Source organism: Chrysemys picta, chromosome 2 (assembly GCF_011386835.1).
Source record: "Chrysemys picta bellii isolate R12L10 chromosome 2, ASM1138683v2, whole genome shotgun sequence".
In the NCBI taxonomy this organism is placed as follows: domain Eukaryota; kingdom Metazoa; phylum Chordata; order Testudines; family Emydidae; genus Chrysemys; species Chrysemys picta.
Genome location: NC_088792.1, coordinates 4900160 through 4925861, shown reverse-complemented (window position 1 = coordinate 4925861; position 25702 = coordinate 4900160). Strand labels below are relative to the sequence as shown.

The window sequence follows — 25702 nt, the reverse complement described above, 5'->3', positions numbered from 1 at the left end:
AAATCAAAGACCAGGACCTTCATGGTAGCATTCTCTGAAATGCTTCCAGTTCCAGGTGTAGGGCCAGGAAGACAGGCAGAACTGCAGGGTCTCAATGCGTACATGAGGCAATGATGTAGGGAGGAGGGCTTTAGATTTATTAGGAACTGGGGCACCTTTTGAGAAAAGAGGAGCACATGCAGGAAGGCCTATAAGACCACTCAGTCCTACTTCTTGTTCAGCCAATCACTAAGAGAAACAAGTTTGTTAACATTTATGGGAGATACCGCAGCCCACTTAATTACAATGTCACCTGAAAGTGAGAACAGGCATTCGCATGGCACTGTTGTAGCTGGCGTCGCAAGATGCACTAAAGATTCATATGCTTCTTCACGGTTCAGCCTTCGTTCCAGAGGACATGCTTCCATGCTGATGATGCTCGTTAAAACAATAATGCGTTAATTAAATTTGCGACTGGACTCTTTGGGCGAAAATTGTATGTCTCCTGCTCTGTTTTACTTGCCATATATTTCAGGTTATGGCAGTCTTGGATGATGACCCAGCATATGTTTGTTTTAAGAACGCTTTCACTGCAAATTTGACAAAATGCAAAGAAGGTACCAATGTGAAATTTCTAAAGATAGCTACAGCACTTGGCCCAAGGTTTAAGAATCTGAAGTGCCTTCAAAAATCTGAGAGGGATGAAGTGTGGAGCAGGCTGTCAGAAGTCTTAAAAGAGCAACACTGATGCAGAAACTACAGAACCCAACCCCCCAAAAAAGAAAATCAACCTTCTGCTGGTGGCATCTGACTCAGATGATAAAAATGAACATGCGTCGGTCTGCACTGCTTTGGATTGTTATCGAACAGAAATTGTCATCAGCATGGACACGTCTTGTGGAATGATAGTTGAAGCATCAAGGGACATAAGACTCTTTAGCACATCTGTCATGTAAATATCTTGCGACGCTGGATACAACAGTGCCATGTAAATGCCCGTTTTCACTTTCAGGTGACATTGTAAACAAGAAGCAGGCAGCATTATCTTCTGCAAATGTTAACAAACTTGGTTGTAGAAGTGATTGGCTGAACAAGGAGGACTGATTGGACTTGTAGGCTCTAAAGTTTTACATTGTTTTATTTTTGAATGCAGTGTATTTTTTGTACATAATTCTATATTTGTAAGTTCAACTTTCATGATAAAGAGACTGTATCTCGTATTAGGTTAATTGAAAAATACTAGTTTTTTTTTTTTACACAGTGCAAATATTTGTAATAAAAAGAAATATAAAGTGAGCACTGCACACTTTGTATTCTGTGTTGTAATTGAAATATATTTGAAAATGTAGAAAACACCCAAAATATTTAAATAAATGGTATTCTATTATTGTTTAAGAGGCAATTAATCGAACAATTAATTTTTTTAATTGCTTGACAACCCTATTTGGAATATACAAGACCAGAAAATGCCACCATGGCTAAAAAACAGAGTAAAAGAGGCAGTTAGAGGGAAAAGGGCATCCTTTAAAAATTGGAAGTCAAATCCTACTGAGGAAAATAGAAAGGAGCATAAACTCTGGCAAGTCAAGTAGAAGAAGGCTGAGCAAGAAAGTATTTGAAGAGCAGCTAGCTAAAGACACAAAAACTAACAGCAAAACAACGTAGTACTTCAGAAGCAGGAAGCTGCCAAACAACCAGTGGGGCCCCTGGACAATCGAGGTTCTAAAGGAGCACTCAAGGAAGATAAGGCTGTCGCAGATAAACTAACCTAATTCTCTGAACCTGCCTTCACTGCAGAAGATCTAAGGGAGATTCCCTACACCCAAGCTATTCTTTTTAGGAGACAAATCTGAGGACCTGTCCCAGATTGAGGTGTCAATATTGGAGGTTTCGGAACAAACTGATAAATTACGCAGGACCAGATAGTCAGTGTTGATTAGTTCAAAGTAATGCACATTGGAAAAATAATCTCAACTACATTTACCAAATGATGGGACCTAAAAATTAGCTGTTACCATTCAAGAAAGATCTTGGAGTAGATAGTTCCCTGAAAACATCTGCTCAATGTGCAGCAGCCATCAAAGAAGCTAACAGAACATTAGGAACCACTAGCAAAGGGATAGATAAAACAGAAAATATCAATGTCACTATATAAATCCATGGCACACCAATATCTTGAACACTGCATACAGTTCTGATCACTTCATCTCAAAGAAGATACATTAGAATAGGAAGGGGGGTAGAGAAGGCCAACAAAAATTAGGAGTATGGAACAGATTCCAAAAGGAGAGATTAAAAAGATTGTACTCTTCAGCTTGGAAAAGAGACGATTAAGGGTGGATATGATAGAGATTTACAAGGTCATGAATGGTACAGAGAAAATGAACAAGGAAGTGTTATGTACCCCTTTGCATAACAAAGAACCAAAGACATGAATAGGCAGCAGGTTTAATACAAACAAAAGAAAGTATTCATACAACGCACATTCAAACTTTGGAAACAGGGGCTGTTGTGAAGGCCAAAAGTACAACTGGATTAAAAAAAAAGTTAAGAGAAATGTGTGGAGGATCAATGGCTATTAGCCAAGATTGTCAGGGATGCAAGCCCGTGCTCCAGGTGTGTCTAAACCACTGACTACCAGAAGCTGAGACTGGATGACAGGGGATGGATCACTCAGTATTGCCCTGTTCTGTTCATTCCCTCTGAACGAGCATGTGGCACCACTGTGATAGATGGACCATTGGTCTGACCCAGTATGGACATTCTTATCTTCTAAAACCCTGAGTCTAAAGCATATCGTATAGAACGGGGAGTGGGCAAACTACGGCCCACGGGCTGCATCCAGCCCACCAGCTGTTTTAATCCGGCCCTCAAGCTTCCACTGGGGAGCAAAGTCTGGGGCTTGCCCAGCTCCGGCGCTTCAGCCAGGGAGCAGGGTCAGGTGCCGCTCTGCTCGGCTCCCGGAAGCAGCGGCATGTCCCCCCTCCAGCTCCTACGCATAGAGGCAGCCAGGGTGCTCCACTCCACACACTGCCCCCACCCCAAGCACCGACCTGCAGCTCCCATTGGCCAGGAACCGTGACCAATGGGAACTGCAGGGGTAGTGCCTGTAGACAGGGCAGCGCACAGCAGAGCCACCTGGCTGCACCTCCGCACAGGAGGCGGAGGGGGTACATGCCACTGCTTCTGGGAGCCACTTGAGGTAAATGCCCGCCCCTCCCTCCCCCCCGAGCCCGCACCTCTCACCACCACCCCCATACAGCAAACCCCTGCCCCAGCCCTGATCCCCCTCCACCCTCCGAATCCCTCAGTTCCAGCCCGGAGCACCCTCCTATACCCCAAACCCCTAATCCCCAGCCCCACCCCTGAGCTTGCATCTCCAGCCGGAGCCCTCACCCCCTTCCCCCGTGCACCAACCCCCTACCCCAGCCTGGAGCCCCCTCCTGCACCCTGAACTCATTTCTGGCCCCACACCGGAGCCCGCACCCCCAGCCAGAGCCCTCACCCCTTCCCGCACCCCAACCCCAATTTCATGAGCATTTATGGCCCGACATACAATTTCTATATCCAGATGTGGCTCTCTGGCCAAAAAGTTTGCCCACCCCGGTATAGAATAATAAGCTACAAAATGAGACACTTCGATGTTAACACTTTCCACAATTCACGGAAAGCAAAGGTTATCCACAAGTTGTGTGCGGGAGAGATGAAATGTGTAATTTGCAGAAAGCATGAGATATTTCCTTGATAAGGGCAACCTTCTTGTAAATGGGCGAAAAATCCTTTATTCAGGACCCTACCGCTGCTCATGTCAAATTCAGGGAAGCAGAAAGTGTGTCACTTTGTCCACAAGAAGCGCCCATTACTGGCTGCGCCATAAAGTCCACCTGGAGGTGATGGAAAGTTGACCGCCTTGTTTTAAACCAGTTACAGAGCTGTTAAACTGGATTTCAGCTTGAGATTTTGAAACACTCTGCAGGGCAAATATGGCCTTAATCTCAGATCAAGCTCTATTTAACACCCACAGAGGGAAACTTTACCGAGAATTGCAGAGTCAGGAAAGTTTCTCAAAAAATGCATATGAAATCTTGGTTTTATGAGTCTTTGTTAACAGATCCACAGCTCAGCCAAGAGACTGAGTATGTGAAGATGTGAACCTTTCATTCTCTTCGCTGACACAGCCGGTGGAATCTGGATGGGATTACCCAGGGAATATGGAAAGAGTTAACAGTTGGGGGGGATTCTCTCAGAAGAGCTACTTTTCAAAACTGATTTGGCCTGAGTGTAGTGCAGCAATAAATATAGGCTGCTCAAATGTTGTGCAGGCCCAGTTTAAACGAGGTAAACTTCATGATACTCTGCACTGAAGCCAGCACAACCTTCAGCTTGCTATTTGGGATCTCAATAAAACCTCTAAAAAGTCTGAACTGAGAATAGTGAATTTGAAAAGAAATCTTTCAAGGTCCCAAAAGGCAACAGCATCTTCAAGCCCTCATTAACACACTGGAGTGGACGGTGAGCTTTTTCAGAAATAGCCACCATGTATGCTGGGTGTTTAGTCAGGCCAGATCACTGAAAACACTGATTTAAAAAAAAAACCATCAGTTGGAACAAAGGCCAGAAACTGAATCAAAACTGATGCAGCCTGAGTTAGGGAAATCGCGTAGGACATTAAGGCAGGCAAGTTTGTGAACACTGTGGCAGAGCTCTGACCTTGTCCCCCCGGGTCCTGTGCTTCTAGGCGGTATATGCTAGCCTCAGTGACTCTCTGTGACCCTCCACGTAGCCCTTCTCTCTCTAGGGCCAGGGTTACAGTCTACTGAGCCCTTTTCATCATAAGCCAGCAAGGAGGTTGGTGAGAGAATTCCCACAGTCTCTGTTGTCCCTAGGGCTTGTTTTGGAACAGTTTAGCCTCCTGTCCTGACAGGGGCCTGACTTCCCCTCCCAGGAGGTGTTCCTGTAGTGGTGGGTTGGGGGGACCCGGGCCCACCCTCTACTCCGGGTTCCGGCCCCGGGACACTAATGGTAGCAGCTGTTGGCAGCCAACCTTTCACTGCCAGAGTTGCTACATTTCCCTGGGCCACTTCCCCACAGCTCTCCTGCTTCTCCCTTACCTTAGGGCTCCCTTATCAGTAACTTGAGGGTGTCTTCATTAACCAGTCCTTCAGCTGCACTTCCTCTCCTCTGGCTCCCTGGCTCTCCTCTGCCTGACTGGAGTGAGCCATTTTTATAGGATCAGCGATGCCTTAATTAGAGTCAGGTGGTCACATTAGCTTAATGGCCTCACCTGACTCTTTGCAGGTTAATTGGAGTCAGGTGTTCTCATTAGCCTGGAGCAGCCCCTGCTCTGGTCAGTCAGGGAACAGAAAACTGTTAATCCAGTGGCCAGTATATCTGCCTTCTGCTATACCCAGCTGGCCTGGGTCTATCACATCACATATCCCACAATGGACTTAATCACAGTCGACACACTCACTTTTCAAGGAGAGGCTCTCTCGATGGTTTAGGATTTGCAAGAACTAGAAAGCACTATGCTGGAACTCACAAGAATGAAAGCTATCCCTGACTTAAAACTTACATTTATGGATGACAACATTGAAAAGATAAATGTTTCTGGATCTTTAAAGGCAAAGCTGCAGAAAAATTAAATCTATATGATTGAGGCTGCCAATGAACCTTCTGCAGCAAACATTTGCTTGATGTCAACAGTGACTCCACAAAATGATCTATTTTTAAAAAAATTTGACTCCATGACCCTGTCCTCTCCTGGGTTCAGGACAAACCACTACCCGAATCCTTGATTGGGTGTTCAGAAACAAAAAGGTGGTTTTATTTGGCTGACAGGTATTTGTTCCCAACCAAAGTCACCAGTAACAAATCAAGAGAATGACAGTCCCGGCCTACCTTCCCCTCAGGGAGGCTCTGACAGGCTCCTGACACGTAGCTGTTCCTGCACCCAGCCAGGACTCTCAGGGTGAGAGCTGGAAGTCTGGTCTCCTTCCCTTGACCAAATGAGCTGTGCTCTTTCCTTTTAGCCCCTCCCTCCAAACCGGACACCTACTGCAGGTGTATGGGGCGGGAGGGGCTGACTGAGCCCACAGTAGGTCATTAACCCTTTCCTGGCCAGTATGGGATATGCATACCCAATCGCAGACTTGGATCCATTTTGGCAAGGTAGGCCACTTAAACAGATACAGCATGATGAGGAAGAGGAATATGCCCCATGTCAGTGATTGCCTTAATCAGATATAAATGCCATCAAATTCCTAACAAGAGACAGGGAACACGGATGTTTAACAAAGCTATTTAACCACCATAAATAAATTCCATATTGCTTGGCTAAAAGGCTACTCCGGGGTAACTGCCTGCAAGTTTTTGAAAGGCAACCGGCAAAGAGGGAAAGTAGTTGTTTAGGCTCTTTCAAAGAGGTCTAACTAGGAGCAATGGGATAAAATCCAGCACAGGACAGTATAGTCTGAATAGGAGGGACAAGCTTCCCGACAGCAAGACCTCAGGCTACCTCTGCCTTTTTGCTCTTAGATGTGCACTGGGGCCTTGGCTACACTTGAGAATTACAGCGCAATAAAGCCACCCACAGCGCTGTAACTCACTCCCCCTCCACACTGGCAAGGCACGTACAGCGCTGTATCTCTGCGGCTACAGCGCTGCTTGTACTCCACCTCCCCGAGAGGAATAAAGAGTATTGCGCGGCCGCTGCTGTGCTGAGGCGCCAGTGTGGCCACCCAATGCGCTCTGATTGGCCTCCAGAAGTATTCGGCAGTATCCCACAATGCCTGTTCTAGCCACTCTGCTCATCAGTTTGAACTCTACTGCCCTGGCCTCAGGTGACCAACCGTCAGACCCGCCCTTTATATTCCCCGGGAATTTTAAAAATCCCCTTCCTGTTTGCTCAGCCAGGTGTGGAGTGCTATCAGCGAATCTTTCCAGGTGACCATGCCTCCACGCGCCAAACGAGCCCCGGCATGGAGCAATGGTGAGTTGCTGGACCTCAGCAGTGTCTGAGGGGAGGAAGCTGTCCAGTCCCAGCTGCGCTCCAGCCATAGGAATTACGATACCTTCGGGCAGATATCAAGGGCCATGATGGAAAGGGGCCATGACCGGGACACACTGCAGAGCAGGATTAAAGTGAAGGAGCTGCGGAATGCCTACCACAAAGCCCACGAGGCAAACCGCCGCTCCAGTGCTGCCCCCACGATCTGCCGTTTCTACAAAGAGCTGGAGACGATACTTGGGGGTGACCCCACCTCCACTCCGAGTACCATCATGGACACTTCAGAGCGGAGGGGAGGAGGGGAGGAGGAGGAGGAGGAAAGTGGGAGCGAGGGTGCTGGGGTGGGGGGAGACACCCCAGAATCCCTGGAGGCATGCAGCCAGGAGCTCTTCTCAAGCCAGGAGGAAGGTAGCCAGTCGCAGCGGCCAGTACTTAGTGGAGGACAGGTTCCCAGTAAGTGGCTTTTTTTTTCTTCTTCTTCTTCCGGGAAGTTGTTTTTTCTGGAAGGAATTTTTTTGGTGTGGGCTCTTTGGGAGAGGAGGGTTAGGGCTGCATGCATGCCTAGATGCGGAATAGCGCATTGATGTGGTCTATCACATCGCGGTAATTGGCCTCGGTAATCTCTTTGAAAGTCTCATCCAGAATGTGTGCAATGCGCTTGCGCAGGTTTATTGGGAGAGCTACCATGGTCCTTGTCCCAGTCAGGCTAACATGTCCACGCCACTGTGCCGTGAGGGGACCATTGCTGTACACAGGCAAGCTGCATATGGGCCAGGGCAGAAGCCGGATTGCAGTAGAAGACCCTCCCTTGCTTCCCAGGTCACCCTCAGCAGCGAGATATCTTCCAGGATAAACTCCTGTGGAAAATGTTGGGACATGTTCAGTGTAGGTGCCCCCTGCAGCTGTTAGCTCTCCCCAAGGCACAGAAACCCAGAGGACAGTATAGCCCTGAAACAATCAGTCCCCCTTACTCACCATTTTGGTGCTCCCGTAGGTTATGTGCGCTGTCTTTGGGACAGGAAAATTATGCTATTGTGTAGACTGTGTGTGCCCTCCTTAAGTGCGGGGGAATCATTACTCTGTCTGGTATGAACAATGCTGCCTCTGTCAAGTGTTGCATTTTGCCTTTACAGATGCAACCTTGAGATCTCAGCCGTCCGTGTTATCACCGGCTGAGAGACCGCAAAAAAGCAAAGAAGACATGCTGCACAAAGTGATGCATCAATCTCTTACAGAGAATCCAAAAGCACAGTAGTGGAGAAAGAGCAAAAGCAGGATCCGCAAGGAAAACGCAGCGCACCGGAAGCAAAGCACGGATCGGCTGATAAGCATCATGGAGCGCCAAGCGGACTCTATCCAGGTGCTCGTAGCCATGCAGGCAGAGCACTACCGCGCCCGCCCCCCACCCCGCAACACTTGTCCCAAAACTTTCCCTTGTGCCCCCATATCCCCTCCAACCCACTTTCCCCAACATCTGGGTTCTTACTGCCACCAGCTGCCTCCAACACCTGTATCTTCACCAACCAGCCCTGAGAACTACGACCCTTACCCCCTGCCCTCAACCCCCATCACCATGCAGTATAGCTGTCCTGAAGTGCAGCACTCATTGCACAGCACTCCAGACAGGACATATGCAAATCTATGATTGTACTGTTCCCCACCCCGCCCCCTTGCCCTTTCTGATTCCCAAACAGTTGTGTTTCTTTCAGTGAATGAATTTTCTTTTCAATAAATGGATTTTTTGGCTTTGAAAACATTCTTTATTATTGCATAAAGTAAAAGATACCTTAGCCCAGGAAACAGGCACTGCAAATCAGCTTAGCAAACACAGATTCCTACTGACATTGTAACCACTGCACTTCACTCCCGTGCAGGGCACCAGACATTACTACTGGTTTTCAGCCTCAAATTGCTCCCTCAAGGGAACCCTAATCCTTGCAGCCCCGTGCTGGGCCCCTCTAATAGCCCTGCCCTCTGGCTGTGCAAATTCAGCCTCCAGGTGTTGAACCTCGGAGGTCCATGCCTGACAATCTTTCACCCTTCTCTTCACAAATATTATGGAGGGTACAACACGCGGATATAACCGCGGGGATGCTGTTTTTGGCCAAGTCCAGCTTCCCATACAGAGATCGCCAGCGGCCCTTTAAACGGCCAAAAGCACACTCCACAGTCATTCAGCTCCGGCTCAGCCTGTAGTTGAACTTGCTGCTGTCAAGGCTCCCTGTGTAGGGTTTCATGAGCCAAGGCATTAACGGGTAAGCGGGGTCTCCCAGGATCACAATGGACATTTCGACTTCCCCTACTGTGATCTTCCGCTCTGGGGAAAAAAAGTCCCGGCCTGCATCTTCCTGAACAGCCAAGTGTTCCGAAAGATGCATACGTCATGCACCTTTCCTGGCCAGCCTGTGTTAATGTCAATGAAACATGCACAGTGATCCACAAGCGCCTGGAGAACCATAGAGAAATACCCCTTCTGATTAACGTACTCTGATGCTAGGTGGGGTGGTGCCAGAATAGGAATATGCCTCCCACCTATCGCCCCTCCACAGTTAGGAAAACCCATTTGTGCAAAGCCATCCACAATGTCCTGCATGTTACCCGGAGTCACAGTTCTTCTGAGCAGGATGCGATTAATGGCCCTGCAAACTTGCATCAACACTATTCCAACTGTTGACTTTCCCACTCCAAACTGGTTCGCGACCGATCGGTAGCTGTCTGGAGTTGCCAGCTTCCAGATTGCACCCGCTTCTCCACCGGCAGGGCAGCTCTCAATCTCGTGTCCTTGCGCCGCAGGGTGGGGGTGATCTCCTCACACAGTCCCAAGAAAATGGCTTTTCTCATCCGAAAGTTCTGCAGCCACTGCTTGTCATCCCAGACTTGCATGACGATGTGATCCCACCACTCGGTGCTTGTTTCCCGAGCCCAAAAGCAGCATTCCACGGTGCTGAGCATGTCCGTGAATGCCACAAGCAATTTCATGTCGTATGCGTTATGCGACTCGCTATCATCGTCTGACTCCTCACTGTCACTTTGGATCTTAAGGAATAGCTCGACTGCCAAACGTGACGTGCTGGCAAGACTCGTCAGCATACTCCTCAGCAGTTTGGGCTCCATTTCCCGCAGACCAAAACAGATTGCGCTACACAGAAACCGTTGAAAGATGGCGCCAAATGTGGACGGAAACACAGGGATTGCTGGGATGCGAAGCGATGCATCACGGGGCGTTGGGACAGGACCCAGAATTCCCCGCCCCCCTCGCCCCCTTCCCACAACGCCAGAATGGGAAGAGGTGCTCTGTGGGATAGCTGCCCATAATGCACCGCTCCCAATGCTGCTGCAAGTGCCGCAAATGTGGCCACGACAGTGCGCTGGCGGCTGTCAGTGTGGACAGACAGCAGCGCTTTCCCTACTCAGCTGTACGGAGACAGGTTTAACTCACAGCACTGTACAGCTGCAAGTGTAGCCAAGGCCTGGATAAACCTGCCGTTTGTGATAGGAACAGGCATAGTTTTAACAGCTTTGAGAACCCAACGCAGTACACCACCACAGCTGTGAGGTGTAAGCCGAGCACATATTACAGCAAACACTCATCAACTTACTCAGCACTGGAGCAGCCTGACTTTGGTAGCTTCTTTTTTCTGACAAGGTGACAACGGAGAATCCACTGTCATTGCAGTACTGACCCTGAGAAACCAAGCGCAGTCAAAGCAATATGCCAACCTGTTTAAGTTACTGTTCTGAGTTTAAAACTGAACTCCCAATACCAACCTTCCTACAAAAGAGACCAAATGTCATTGTCCCAAATAGGGAGTTCACCGGATCATTTACCCACTATACCTGTATACCCACTTCTGCCTGTTTGATTTGGCAAATCAGTGAAAACAGAAAGCCAAGTTTACTGAAGAACAGTTGCAATCTCACCCTTTGAGAAGAGCTACTGCCACTTAAAAATGCCTCTTGGCTTCTCAGCCTGCTGCTTTCTGGGGACAGCTGGCATTTTAATCAGACATCTAGAACTAGTCTCCTGGTACTTGATGCAGGAAAAGAAACAGTTTATTTCCCAAAGCTCAAGCAACTGCTGCTTGCCTTACATCCTATTAAGCCAGAGATGTAGAGTCAGTCATTGTATCTGATGGGCACTGAATGTCTAAGGCAACACTTGCTCATGGTATCACTGACCTGTTGAATCCCACATGGCTTAGAATAAACACCTCTATTTTTCAGCCAAGAAAGGAGCAATTTAGGAGTACTGAGTATATCCTACTTAATTTATAGAACATCTTGCTCACAGAAGTTACTTTTTTTTTTTTTGACTAAAATTAACTTCTATCAGTAACTTTTGTTACTAACATTACTAGTATTTTGTTGGGAGGGAGCATTTTCTAAACAATAGAACACTGGCTGGGGGTCAGAAGATCTGGGCTTTACTTTCACCTCCACCAGATTCACTTCATGACCTGGAGCAAGTTATGTAATTTCTGTGTGCCTCTACTTTCGCTGCTTGTTAAATTCAGGTAATACTATCCTCACAGAGATAAACTTATATCTGTTAATTCTTGAAAATTTGAAGTCTTCAGATAGAAGGGGCTAGAGAAGTACTTTACAGTAAAAACCAGCCCACCAACCAGTAGTCTGGCTTGAAAAATTTACAGGACACTAGCTACATTATAAAAGGGGGGGGGGGGGGGAGGAAGAGAGATTTGTCTGTTTCACTCTGCTCCAATTCTTAAAAGTGTTAGGAGCAGATGCATTAGAACCCTCAGTGTGTGTAGACTCAAGATACTGCTGCATCAGTTCACATTCACAAAGCTGTCTTCACAACTATAATGGCTAGAATTCTTTAAAAGACCCCACAAGCTTTGAGTCTGAAATTATTCTGAACTTACCACCCACTTATTCACAGAATGTTGCCTAGGATTTGTCAAGTCTTGCATAACCAACCCAACAAAAACAAAAGGTTACATGCAAACAGAAATGCCATTAAAGCATTCTTTCATAAGCTCATAAAACAGTATTTTGCATTTTTGGAGCACCTTGCATCCAAGGATCTCACTGCACTTTCCACACATGTAATGAAACTACCACCTCCCCCATGTGAGCTATTCCTTCCATTTTACTAACGGTAAAAATGGAGGTATGCTGAAGTTAGACAACGTGCCCTAGAATAGGGGATCCCAAACTGTGGTATGTAAACCACCATACATAAGCTTCATGCTCCATCCATTTATTTCACAGCAGTTTTGTTTTGGTTTTTTTAAAATCAATGACGATTGGGACCCACAGCCCTAGCACACACAAAGCACGTAACAGAGCCAGGAACAGAAGCCAGGTTTGGGCTTTTTAAGCACCACAAGATCATCAGATTAAAAAGGTGCTTAAACAATAATTCTGTACATCTTTTATCCATGCCTTTCTTAAGCGCAGAGCATTATTACTGTTCGAGGATTACACAAATTCCAATACATGCCTCAAGTGTGATTTAAATTAAGATCCTTTTCTCTCGCTGCAATTCCAATGCTTTATTAACTACCAATCCTTACACCCAGCAAATAATAGCTAATGTAACAATGTAAGAGCCCTGAGGGTGGGACTAAGATTATCAGTACCTGTAAGCTGCCTAAAAGACAGCCCCACATTATATTTTCCCACCCAGCTATTAAGAAATGATGGGGCAACACAACATTACTCCACTATTGCTTGAGAAACATTTCTCAAAGCAGTCTTGCTACACAGTCTACCAAAGACATTGTGCTGCGTCCATGGCCTCACCACAAAGTGCCAATCCAGTGCTGCAACAACTTCACAGAAAAGGAGAATTCAGGTTCTAACCAGCTGATGCTACAAATAGGATGGAAGAAGATTCAAACAAGCTGGGGCCAGAAACCACATTGTCACCTCAGCCTGGTCTCCTCTCTCCCAGATACAGTAAGAGAAGGCGATAGCACTTCTGAACCACTGCAGAGTAATACAACACAGCAAGCCACATCACCTGAAGGGAAGCAAAGCTTGACTGTAAAAACGTAAGCAAGTTTTACACTGGTGAACTGCGCTCTTTGGACAGCCGTGGAGATAGTCTTCTATTCACCAACAAGCAGCAGCGAAGCTAGCTTCCCCACTAGTGTGCCTCACTCATAAGGATGGACCTTCCCTAGGGAAGAGAGCTGAATCTCTGTGGGACATTCTGCTACTGGTTTCTCTAGGGAGAGCACCTTTCTATCAGCTCTGCCATCTAGTATGCTTACTGAAGTCTCCTGTGCTGTCAAGGGAGCACAGTTCACTAATGTAAGATTTACTTTACCACACGGAAGGTGATGGTCCCTATCCCAGGACTTTTCATCCCTTCCTTCCATATGCAGGAAGTGAAATATGACCAGAGCCAATAGGATGAGAGCTACTAGATAGTTTGTCTTGTGTGTGGGTTGCTGGGGACCCGATGCTATCATGATGCCTAAGCACAAAGTCATTACACATGATAAATGCTTACAAGATTATGGTATATTAAAAAGGAGCTGTCCCGCTGGCTGACAAGTAGTGTCTAACACAACAGAGGACCTCAGGAAAGACGACGTCACAGGAGTCTCATGTGGATGTAATGAAATTTCTTGCTGTTCTCCCATAATGTAATATGGGCAGAAAGACCAGCCAGCACTCACACTCCATTCACCCCAGGCCCAACCTCTCTTCCAGCTGATCATAACCTGTTCTTACACTTCTGTGGTCAGGTAATCACCCCATTAAGTCACATTCTACTGTATACTGCTATTAGTAAGCAAAAGAACTTGTCCGTACATACAAGTTATCTAAGGACAGCCCTTTCATAACATTTTGCCCACTCCCTTCCCTGTGCCTTTTTCCATACTGGAGCAGTATACCAGACACTATTTCCTCATTCATCTCTCTTCTACAAACACTGCAGCTTGCCCCGACTATCCAGTTGGCAGTAGCTCATTCTCTTGCATTACCCAACTATCAGGAACTCTCGCTCAGACAAGAATCATGTCCTCTCTTTAAAGCCCTTTTTCAGGAGTTTAATTTGATATAAAGCATTCTGAGAAACAATGGGCCAAATTCAGTATACAATGGGAAGGGAGCTGAACCTGGTCCATTTGCTTGAAGACAACCTACCCAGATCAGATGTATGCTACCATACTGTGTGTGTTAGGGGATCTGGTAATGCCATTGTGAAATAATCGCTATAAGAGCATAGTTGAGTTACACAAAAATATCTGTGGGAAATTGATGGCTTTCATCTCCAGCCAACTAATTCAAACTCAGACTAAGTCAGCAGTGGCCAAAATAGCTCCGACACGTGAAAGCATCTCTGTGCAGGTATGCAGTCTATGGAGAGAAGGCAGAGGGAGATCAGGGAACTGGTAATGGGACACTGACCCACCAGCAACAAATAGTTCATACTGTCCATTGGCTGTTCAGGGACCAATATGAAATGAATCTTGGGATTTCAGATCAATTCCTCATAGATGTGTCCACACCACAAAAATCTACCATCAGAGCAGACACCTTCATTTTGGCAGTATCAGCAGAGGCGAAGCAGACTTATCACTAGAGGCTGGTCCGTCCGTGGCTGGGTTGAGACTTGGGGGGGGGGGGGGGGGGAGCTTGCACGGCCACTGCTTGCTTTGTACATGTTCTAAGGCGCAGGATACAGCTTAGAGGGACACTTTGGCAATTTTCATCAGTGACAGACATGGAAATTCCCTGCAATATTCTTGGGAGATCTAACTGAATTCAGATCTTTGGGGTGAATTGTATTATTACATGAACGGTTTATGTATTGTTGTGGGCTGGAATTGTATGTTCTCTCTCAATGGGGGGAGATTTGACAAATACAAGACCTGGGGTTACAAGGACTATACTGAACAATCTGCCAGACAAGAATGGACTTTTGGAACAAAAAATGTTAAGTGGTTTTCCTGGGGAATAACTGGGGGAGGTGAATGCAAATTCTCCACCTCCATTTATGCAAAAACACAGTCTTTTGAAGCTACGCTCTGAGGAGAGGGCCATTGTCTGCTGACGTTATGAGGCCAAGACCAAACTCAAGCTGTATAAAGGAAAGACTGAATTATTCATGGCTGGTCTGGTTCTGAATCTGAGACAGTAATGACCTTGTAACCCAGTTGTGAAGGATCGACACCTACCAGAGCCTGAGGGGGAATTGGGGTGACCTCTGAGAAGCTTTTTAGCATGCATATGGGTTCTTTTCTTGATTCTAAGATATCATCTCTAACGCATTCACCTTAAGAATAATTGTGCTTGCTTAGAAAGAGGGGTATAGTAACTTGTAACTGCCGGCAATACACTGTTCATAACCTCTGGAGAGAAAGCAAAGTGCAGATGCTGGCCTTTTGGGAAGTCTGGCTTGCTGGACATATCACAGCATAGGCAGGGGAATTGTGCAGCCAGGACAAACCCCAGTCAGGAACATAACGGCCATACTGGGTCAGACCAAAGGTCCATCTACCCCAGTATCCTGTCACTGACAGTGGCCAATGCCAGGTGCCTCAGAGGGAATGAGCAGAACAGGTAATCATCAAATGATCCATCCCGTCGCCCATTCCCAGCTTCAGGCAAACAGGCTAGGGACACCATCCTGCCCATCCCGGCTAACAGCCATTGATGGACCTATCCTCCACGAACTTACCTAGTTCTTTTTTGAACCCCGTTATAGTATTGGCCTTCACAACATCCTCTGGCAAGGAGTTCCACGGACGGAGGAGAGAGACGTGACAGCTGGGAGCCAGAAACCTTTAATTGGGTGCCCTTGGTGGACCACAAGGGGGGAATACTGGTGCAGTTGCCCTGAACTGCAACAATCAACAATTAAAAATAAGCCTAACTGAAGCTAGCTGTAGTGTAATGTACAAAGTTTATTGAAGAGTTTGTAACATTGACAGACCCTTCGTACTGAATAAGACTATTCTATACTTAGACCGCTTAGCAGCTGCAGTGCTTCAGTTTGGATGCTTACTACACTCCCGTCACTGCAGTTAATCCAACTTCCCAAGAGGCGGTAGCAAAGCTAATGGAGGAATTCTTCCATCAATCTAGTGCTGTCTACACTAGAGGTTTGGTCAGCTTAACCATGTCACTCAGCTTAACTATGTCGCTGAACGACGTAACTGGGTCAACCTAACTTTTTAGTGTAAACCTGCCCTAAGTCTTGCACTGTAAAATACCTTTCTCCCATGTCCACATATTTTAAGTAAACCATCAGGCTTGCAACAATTCCCAAGCACAGAAGAGGAACAGGCTATTTCTTTTGGCCATAAACCCACCCGACTGAGAAAAGCCATGACTAGACAGACCAACACCAAAGTGCGGCTCAGCAGGCAAGGGAGTACACCCTGTTACTCCGCAGCATTTCAGATGCCTGATGTGACTTGTACACTCTGGTTTGGCTATCTTTACTCTTGGGATTATCAAGACAGTGGCTAAAAGTTTCCAAGTTCTTGCAATGTCCGATTGACCAGGTAGGGAAGCAAGAGAGTCCAAATTTACTCAAAGAATTTCTCCTTGTGGGAGGTAACAGTTGTTGGATGACTTCTGCACACATATACCACCACTCCTCACTGAGCAGCAATATTATATATAACTTAGAGAATTTTTTCACTTCAAGGTCCCAGAAGCAAAGACAAGGTTTTCATCTCGAGGCCAAAAGACCAAAAACATCAAGACACTTGATCATGGCCTTGGATAGACCAAGAGACTATCTACACTTGACCAGAGCTCGAAAATCACTTTATGGACTGCATATATAAAAGGCATCCCTTCACCACTGAAATGCAGCCGCCCTGGGCATGGATAGGTGCAGTTAGGTACGGTGACGCACCGCAAGCTCAGTAGTAGAGGCAGAGAGTATATTTTACTAAAGACACGAGGGGGGAAAAACCCACCCTGTGATTTATTTATTTTTTTAAACCAATGTGGTTTTAAGGTCCCACATGAAAGAGCCACACGCAGCAAACTTAATAGAACTCTGATTATCTATGTCTATAGGAAGACAAATTGAATCAGCCCTGCTGGGATTTGATCCCAAGGATTCCAGACAGCCTACACATTTCAAACCTGATGTTTTGGTCACTAAACCTTCCCCTCTGGGCAAATTCTTGTGAACACAAGGTTGAGCCAGCTTAGTATGATACTGGCAGATTTAAAAAAAAGTTTAACCTAAATTCAGTTTTCAAAAAACTTCATTGTAACTACCTTTTCCATAATGTCACCAAAAAATTGAAGAATAATTTAAGTATTCCTCTGCAGTCTTAGCAACACATACCAGAGCACTGGGCTAGTAAGACAGTGAAAATAAGTACTCGATAGTCATTGTTCAAGCTTAGAGAAAAGCAGTTAATAAGCAGCACTGTTTTTTTTAAAGAAGTAATTTCACTTAATCTTACTGTTTTTAGAAACATAGCTAAGGGATTCTGCTTTAAATAGGATTTTTAACTTGCCAACATCTATTTAAAGCACTGAGTATGAGGGATACAAGATTGGGGTTGGAGTGCATCCGACAGTAGTGAATAGACATATCATGCTACACTGCTGACTATTAGAATCCCCACTGGAGTGTAAAATGTATCCTAAATATATTCAGTCTCTGCATGTACTGTAGAGCAGGTAGACAGAGACCTGACATCCCCCTTCTACTTTGCATGACAGAAACACATGCTTCCATTAGGACCAGAAGCAGAATATGCTGGGACCTCTGCTGGCGTAGTTCCGTATGTACGGGTATGCTCTGGCTGCATACTATTTCAGAAAAAGGAGGGACTCACAAAAAAATGCAGATCTGTACAGGTTCTTCCACTTCTCTGCCCCTTTGCCCAATATGAAGCAGAAAAAGCTGTCTAGCATTCCCTTACAATGCAGCTCTGAAGGTTAAACAGGGCACATGGACTATCCGAGGGAATTCACCTTCCGAATGCTACATTTGCTTGCAGTGTATTTAACCAGACTGATAACCTTCCCAGCAGCGTCCATCCCCAGAGATCAGCAGGGGACAGACTACAGAATAACTTCTACTTTCAAAGTCATTTCAAAACAAGAGGCGATAACAGGACTGATCCTGTCTGCAGCCGGATGAAACATCCTATTTCAAAACTTTGCTGTCACATGGGAATCACAGGTGCCGTAACAGGCGCCAAAAGCTCAGTCTCCAGGCAAAGGAGGTTAGGTAAACAGACAGCCATTACAGGACAGAGGGCATTCCTTACAGAATTTGACATGCATCTCTACATACCGTACAGATACAAACTTGCTGTCATTGCATAGGAGGACACCACAGTCCTCCCCTGTACCCCCAGAGAGAGACAGCATCTGCAAGTGGCACCTCTAGCACCAGGGTCTATCATCTGAACTCTAGTCTTGACTGAGCAGCCAAGGGTCTCTGCAGAGGTGGCTGCTGTACAAGTTACCTGAAACTCAGAACATGCAAGAGTTCACAATGAAGATACAGATGAAAATGAATTCCACCACATTCTGCTACCAACTACAAGAGACACAGGAGGTCTCTGGGCCCTAGGATCAGATACACACCAGGGAGCAGGTGTCTCAGATCCAAGCCCAGCATTATATACAAGCAGCCACTACACAAATTGCTCAGCTGATCCGTAACCTGGCGCTGCTAGACATTATAGCCTCTCTTCCCCACTTACCAAAGCAGATCCATGGAGGAGGAGCACTGACAGCAGCTGCAGTAGGAGCTCTCCTCTCCCAGTCTGAAAGATGCTCCAATAGCAGCAACAATAAGAAAGCGGGGAAATGAAAGAGGAACCCATGGGACCCAACCTTCCAATCACCCAATAAAAAAAAGTCTCCTGACGGAACTGACATTTTGACATCTGCTCCAACGGGGGCTGGTGGGTGGGAAGTGGAGCCATTTCTTGAAAGAGAGGTTCAGAGATGAAAAATCAAGTATGTGCTGAGGACATTAATCTCCCTTCATGAGCCTGCTAGACAGTCCGCTCCGTAACACCATGCTGCTGTTCTCTGCTTCTATTCCCATGGCGAGAACAGTGTGCTTTGTGCAGTGGAGAGACACAAAGGCCAAGTGAAACAGAACGTTTCCTGTGGGAAAATCACAACCCAAGCACTGACCCTTTGGGGGCTGGTGTCTTGTGTGGGTGAATACTGACTCGACTCTTTGGACATTTTGGAGCCTTGCTTCTGAATCTGTACTGTGCAGAGTATTCTGTGTAGTAGAGTGTTCCCTTTGACATCCCCTGCCACAGAGGTTCATCTCTAACAAATTCACTTCAGGTTCCATTCCCACCTACCCACAGAAAACAACCTCAGCTATGTGATCAACTCAGTACCTAGGTTTGAACTGGGCCCCTTCCCATGTTCTCACCACACATGTGATGTGAGGTACACATCACAACTACCGGAACCAGACCACGCCTTTCCAATCCAAAACATATCACTATCTCTGAACACATCATCAACCAAGCCAGCTCCCTGGCCCCCTATCGCACTGCACATCAAATTAAGGCTTTAACTGTTAGAGTCTCGAAGATAAGAACAGCAAGCTGCCCCTGCCTATATATCTGACCTGATCTTCTTTCAAATGGTTCACCAATAAACAGCAACCACTTCCAACAAACATCAGCTACTTCTTATCCTTTTCCCAATGTGTCTCCATCATGCCTCTTGGGCTTTGAATTGCTCCCCAAGCCATTTCCCTCAGCTCAGTCAAATCCCTCTAAAAAAAATAAACTCACTTCTGCCATGAAGGTGTAACTAAAACAAAAAATGAAGGGAGCATACCATTAAGATGTATGCATGTCTCAGTGGGTAGTCACTCTTGTTGCCACCCTTTTCTATCCTCTCCCCTCACCTAGAACACTCAGTCAAGTCTTGGGATGTATTAGACTGCAAGCTGTTTGAAGTATGGGCCATGGCTTTGCTTGTTTTGCAAGGGCACCTACCACATCTTGGGGTGCGGAGAAATAATGATCATATCAAAATAGCCAGATATTTGAGAACACAAGCAAGAAAAGTAAGCTGGCCTCACAAAGACTTTATTAAAAGAAGAGAATGGAGCTGCTGAAACAAGCAACCCTCGATCTTACAAACAGGCTTAATTATCTCTAACAACCTAAAGTGCGGATTCCTTTATGGTAGCACAAGACAAGCACCAGCCCTCATTTTTGGGACATCCCGTGGTCCTCTACTCCACAAGAGAAGAGAATTAAGTTGAAATTTGTCCAGGGCAAATGAGTTAAGTATAGTAGTTACATTGGTTCTCATTTGCCAGAATATCCCTCTGTACTTTCAGTTGGACTAGATGTTCTTTGCTTCTTGTCATAAAATGGCACACAACGTTGCTCTGACTGGTATGGATGACATGAACACACATTCGCGCATGCCCTGAAATCCAGCTATTCTGGATGAAAGACAGTAAAGAAATGGAAGGATCCGCTGAAAGAGACATCTACATTGCTTAAAAATTTACTCCCCATTTTGGATTTAGCCAAGGAGAGGTTAATAGAATCTCTATCCACATGATATGAAATAGAAGACTTACTTTTCCCAACACAGATCCCTTTTCTACAAAGCTACAACTATGGACAAGAGTTTTCTCAGAAGTGGTCTAGTTAGCAGCCCTCTGTTCTTCCTACAACCATATTTAACAGGAAGAAAAAAATGACTATGTAGAATGGTACCTTTCTTACTCAAGATATTTTTTTCTGGCATGTCTTACTGGAATCATAGCCATTTACAACACTGTCAAATGTTTATTACTGTATGTCCTATACAGCAAGTACAAATATGGGAGTGCAAGCTGGAATTTATCCTGCCTCATACATCAAAATATCAGCTAAATTCTAACTACAAAATCTTAGTTATGTAAAGCAAAAAACCCAGTCTGACTTAGAGAAATCTTGACTTTTAAGCAGGATTAAGCCAGGTGTTGAAATCACAACAAGAGAGAAATGGGGACCCCAAAGCGTCACGCTTCAGAGGACAACAGCTACCCAGAAAGCAAAGTGAACATGGAGAGAAGTTCAATGGCTTGGTATAGAGAAGCGATGTAGACCCCCACATTTTACTGAAGGACTCAACAGAAAGAGCTATGCATCAGTTTAGTGGAGAACCTGCCCTCTGCACAGTATCACTTCAATAAGTGTGTTAAGTGGTTCTCAATGGCTTCAAGCCCTTCAGAAAACAGTCCCATTGCTCTGTTTGCCAAGAGATTTTTTTCATCAAACATGATTGCCACTGAGCCATTCTGTAGTAGTTTGCCAACATTCATTCTATCAATCCACACCAGGCTGACAGTTTCTTCCATCATTCATGGCCTGAAGCTGGCCATGTTTGGTAGGATAGACTAGGAAGAGGCAGTTTTAGCCAAGTCCATTTCTCTCCACTAACATCACTGCAGAAGCAGAACTTGCCTGGGACTGCCACCGCCAATAGCCTTACTCAGAAATTTAAGGCTTATTGACACAAATATCAGCTCTAGTTACTAGATCCCGACTGGCCTATTGCCGTTATCACATAACACTGGGTCTCATTTCCTTCATTAGGGAGCACCATCTGCATGGGCAGACCTGGATATTACTTGAAGGGACTCTGTACTTAGACGCCATGCAGAAGGTAAAACACGGGGAAGTGGTTTTGTTCAAGGATTCTGCGGTTATGAAGTTATGGGGAGCTCTTCACCAACCACCTAACGGAAGCTGTATCATGTTTGATCATGTCACCATTCACGGAATAATCAGCCTACTCTTGTTTATCAATTTGGCTGCTTCACAACAAACGGCTAGGGAATGCACCTGCCCTATAAGAATCAAAAGGATGATGCAACAACCACATGCAATTACATCCTCTGCACTCTACACTGGAATGCAGCATACTGAGAACCTCCAAGTGATAAGGAGCAAGGCCTACCACTGCCCTCTGCAACTGATCATGGAGGGGAACAGGCCCACCTGATGCTCGGTTTTACAGAGGAAAGCATTAAAAAAAAAAAAAAAACAAGAAACTCATTAACATGCCCTTGTGGGCAGGGAGGGAAAGTTCTTTCCAAATTCCAGCTATGGTAGTCAAGTCAAGCAAAAACTGTATCCTGGATGCAAGAAAACATCACCACAGTTTAAGTATACAGCTCCAATTACACCCCAAAATGCCAAAGCAATACACACTGTCCTGCAAATGTATTTTTTTCCAGTTTAAAAAGTTTAAAATATATCTCCATGAAAAATAATCTGTAGGGATTAGAAGTGCCAAGTATTATTATTGCTATTTATCCTGTTGTAGGCCTTAACTAAACTCCATCCCCTCAATATACACCACCACTTTATAGGTTTCTATCCCCCTCTTGGATATAGTTTCACCAAGTTATACCATTTTAGCTCTTTCCAGTGTCAATCAATCCCTCCAGTCCCCGGATCATTGGTTGCTCCTCTCAGTTATTTATAGTCTACAAATAATGTACACCAACCGAAGCTAAATTTCATCATCTTCTCATGTTCCCTCTCACCCCATGACTTCCAGTTTAACACTTCAGTAGTAAGCTTCTGAGCATATCTTTCTATTTGTACCATGAAGCACCTAACATACTTTTGAGCATTATTAAATAAGACAGTAACTCTCTTCAGTTTGCCAAGACCTTTGATAAATGAGACCAATGAAGGAAGACCAACATGTATTTCTGACTGAGAAGTACTTTTAGGCTGGGGATAGATAGGTCAGGTAACATTTCCACCATCACCTCTACCCCCTACATCCGTTCACACATATACACAAATTCACTGAAGGCAGGAAATACAATTTAGCACATCCACCACAACAGATGTGAGAGAATTACAAACCCACCCAAAACCAATGCACACACTTTTGCACACCAATTATGATGCTAAAACAGAGCACTGCATATTCTCCCTCTAGTTTTAAAAAGTGTCTTATGTCCCTTCCCCACATGGTCTTCAACAAACAGGAAAAATGATCGGCTGCAATAGAGCTGAGGCACCCATATAATTTATTGTCTGTATTGCACCAGTGCCCAGGGACCCCAAACATGGACCAGGGCCCCATCATGTTAGGTGCTATGCAAACTCACACACACAAAGACAGTCTTTGCCCTAAAGAGCTTACAACATAAATACAAGACGAGAGACAACAGGTAGATAGAGAGACAAGGGAGCATAAGGAAACAATGAGACATCTCGGTTGTTGGAGGACCTGCGTGTTGCCCCACTAGCCAAAGCAGCAATGCAATCTAGTGGTTAAAGCACAAGACCTGAGCTTTCATTCCCTGCTCTGACACGGCCTCACTCTGACCTTCAGCAAGTCATTTCCCCACCTGTATGCACAGGGATAATATTTACCTCCCCACTCTTTCTGAAATCTTTGGATAACACTGTCAGCATAAAGACGTTTTTTATTGTAACTAATATAAATACACATCAGTTACATATGCACAGTGGACCCAGAAGAGATTCACTTGGCTCTTAAATAAGTAATTCCCCAACTGCACTGTCATCTGTTTACTTCTATGTCCAGTTTCGGGTAAAAGTTTGGCACTGCCTCTGTATCTTTATCCTGAGCACATGGCTCCTTTCATTACGAAGGACGAATCCCTGATGCAGGAGGAAGCAAGATAAAATGGAACAAACTGTGGTATTTATTGCCCTCTGGTTTCAAACCAAACCAAACAACAACAAAACAGAGGGGAGAATCTCTGGGCCACGAATCATTTCTGCATGTCATGCTCCTTCCTAGAAGTGGCCTTGTGTACACTTTTGAACACAATATTTTCTATGGCTGCAGCCTTGCTAAGGGGGATTTCGCCATGACAGAAGAGAACAGCCATATTTCATTTGTTTTTTTCCATTTTCCAAGGGCAATTTTTTTTTTGGTGGAGAAAGGGAAAGAGGGTTTATGCAACACTCAAATACGTTCTACTGGAGGGGGAAGTGATGATGCAGGAAATTGCTACGGCACTTCTCATCTCTAGATCAGTAGCTCAGTCTTGGGGCTACATAGACACTGCAGTGAATTGTCAAAGCACTTCTCAGGTAAACTAGATCTGCACAGCAAAGTCCTTACCACACTTCTCAGTTTTCTCCCTCCCATCATAATAGGAGGCTCCTCTTGATTTTGCTTAGAAGTGGTGGGTTGGAGAGGTCTTCTGCATCCAGTGGTGGCTTTCTGAGGATCAGGTGGACTATTACATTTTTAAAGGAAGTTGGCATGTTAATTTTTCGGGAGGAAATGGTAATTTCTGTTAGTGGCAAGCACAATTTTCCATGGGCTTTTACCAGCCAGGAGTGACACCTATTTCACAGGTACCAGATCAAATATTTACAACAGCTATTACAGTGAGACAGGAGCTAACCCTTTCAGAGGTAATCGAGCAATTAATTTGAGCTGGTCCATTTCTGAGTTTTATGCCTTGACCAATTCCTCTTGTATTCAGAAGGGCTTTTCTTCAGAGTAGGATGAAAGCTCGTCACAGCAGCCAGTGCTTGGATCCAATGACTGATTTAGGCCATCTGGATTAATTCATTGGTTTGCTATGCAGAACAACTCCGCTGGCCACTATTTTATGGTTTTGATGGAGGAGGGATAGACGATCTTTAGTTCTGTACGTACAGCAGCAGAGCCCTACAGGAAGTCTGTGTGTGCTGGATCAGGTTTTGTGCCACCAACATTTTTGTTTTCTGCCTAAGCACACCATTTCACGAGTCATCTCTGGTGATGTTCTGGGTTGGTACTGAGTGGAATATCCTAGGAGCTTATTCATACCTTAGCCTTTCAGTTGTGTGGTTTGCCTTGTCGAATATGCTGGAAACTTAAAAGGATTCAAAAATTTTTGTGAGAAAGCCAGCCCAAGTTGGTGGTTGTTAGAACAAGAACATGCACACACTCAGACACCAGGTATTACTACTAATCCCACTTTCAGTTCCTCAGATGAAAGGTGCTGTAGAAGTGAACACTTTTCCAACACTAACCAAGCCTCAACTTCATAGATGGGAACCTGGAAAGAGACTGTGATTTGCTCAAGGTCACACATCAAGCCCAGCAGAGTTAAAACCAAGAGCCAGTCCTCTAGTTATTAGAGTATATGACCCCTTCAACCAACTGTTCTATATATTTTGCCTTATGTTTTTCAGGGCTGTGTAATATCATGGTTTTGAATCCGAAGAGCCTTCTCAAGTTTATAGGAAAAGCACCTAGGGTTTCTAAAATCCCTCTATCATGCAATGCAGGAAAAAAGCACCTTTTGCTGTCTTAAGTAACATATTTCCATTAGCTGGACCCAGTACAACTCATGTACTTCAGCCTGAGGTACATTTAAAAGTTTTGGTAGCATAGCTATTTTGGTTAGAAGTGTGGAAAAATAAAGTCACCCCCATGACAGAGCCATACCAGCAAAAGCCCTAGTGTACAGATGCAGTTATATCAACAAGAAAGTCCTTTTGCTAGTATAACTTACTCTCTTCAGAGAACTGGCACGTAATAAGCTATAGGAACAAAAAGAACTCATTTGCCAGTATAAGTCGCATCTCCACTAGGGGAGTTTACTGATAATAGCTCTACTGACAAATCCTTTTAAGCGTAGGCAAGGCATTAGACTTGCAAAGTTATTTCAATCACATACATTTCGTCACTCTTGTGTGTCAGAGCTGAAACTTACAACTAACAGGTGCTCTCCTCAGAGAAAGAGCAATGTGCTGTGTTGGAAGGAAA

At 45.3% G+C, this 25702-nt stretch overlaps 1 protein-coding gene across 13 annotated transcripts in view; it reads right to left on the bottom strand.

Moving 5' to 3' along the window:
* The window catches only part of SCAP (SREBF chaperone), a 105467-nt gene that overhangs the window by 74418 nt on the left and 5347 nt on the right, over positions 1–25702 (bottom strand). The window contains exon 1 of one of the 13 annotated variants that reach the window (XM_065582518.1): positions 18661–19412. The exons of 11 other annotated variants lie outside the window; for them this stretch is intronic. The gene's annotated coding sequence lies outside the window, so the exon portion shown is untranslated. Of the gene's footprint in view, positions 1–10587; positions 11188–18660; positions 19413–25702 lie in introns of those variants that run through there. One more of the 13 variants, XM_065582516.1, reaches the window with a different exon arrangement.